The 818-nt window shown below is 37.9% G+C and overlaps 1 non-coding gene across 1 annotated transcript; it reads right to left on the bottom strand.

Annotated features, from left to right (window-relative positions):
• Nucleotides 1-506: 506 nt before the first annotated feature.
• LOC139869883 (small nucleolar RNA R71) lies at nt 507-613 on the bottom strand. The gene has a single exon (XR_011766461.1). It is a non-coding gene; the product is annotated as a small nucleolar RNA R71 (small nucleolar RNA).
• Between the last annotated feature and the right edge of the window lie 205 nt (nt 614-818).

The following is an 818-nucleotide window of genomic DNA, read 5'->3' as shown; positions in this document are numbered from 1 at the left end:
GATTCGTAGATCCTGAACCATTAAATTTTCCTTCGGAATCACCAATCATTCAAACAGAGATTGTTGAGGAACAAACCATTAAATCAGAATCCTCTAGTGATTCCGATTCAACAAATTCAATTATGGAAGTAACAGAACCATTAAGTATGGAAGACCGAATGAGAGCTAAACGCACTGGCCAAGGTCATGCAATTACTCATCCAGACATTAATGCGCCAGATTATGAAATCAAAGGACAAATTCTACACATGGTGACTAATCAATGCCAATTTAGTGGTGCGCCGAAGGAAGATCCAAATGAACATCTACGTACCTTTAATAGGATCTGCACACTATTTAAAATCCGAGAAGTGGAGGATGAACAGATATATCTCATGTTATTTCCCTGGACTTTAAAGGGAGAAGCCAAAGATTGGTTGGAATCGTTACCTGAAGGGGCGATTGATACATGGGATGTTTTAGTTGAAAAATTTCTTAAACAATTCTTTCCTGCATCTAAAGCCGTAAGACTTCAAGGAGAAATTGTTACGTTTACACAGAAGCCAAATGAAACTCTATATGAGGCATGGACAAGATTTGGAAAGTTATTAAGAGGATGTCCGCAACATGGTTTAGACACCTGTCAAATAGTACAAATATTCTACCAAGGATGCGACATCACTACAAGGAAAGACATAGATATAGCAGCTGGTGGTTCTATTATGAAGAAAACCGAAACTGATGCTTACAAAATTATTGATAACACTGCTTCCCACTCACATGAGTGGCACCAAGAAAAAGATATCATTAGATCATCTAAAGCAGCTAGAGCTGATTCT

The sequence above is a fragment of the Rutidosis leptorrhynchoides genome, chromosome 9 (assembly GCF_046630445.1).
Source record: "Rutidosis leptorrhynchoides isolate AG116_Rl617_1_P2 chromosome 9, CSIRO_AGI_Rlap_v1, whole genome shotgun sequence".
NCBI classification, from domain to species: Eukaryota; Viridiplantae; Streptophyta; class Magnoliopsida; order Asterales; family Asteraceae; genus Rutidosis; species Rutidosis leptorrhynchoides.
The sequence above is the reverse complement of the archived record's forward strand: the minus strand, read 5'-3'. Positions and strand labels throughout refer to the sequence as shown.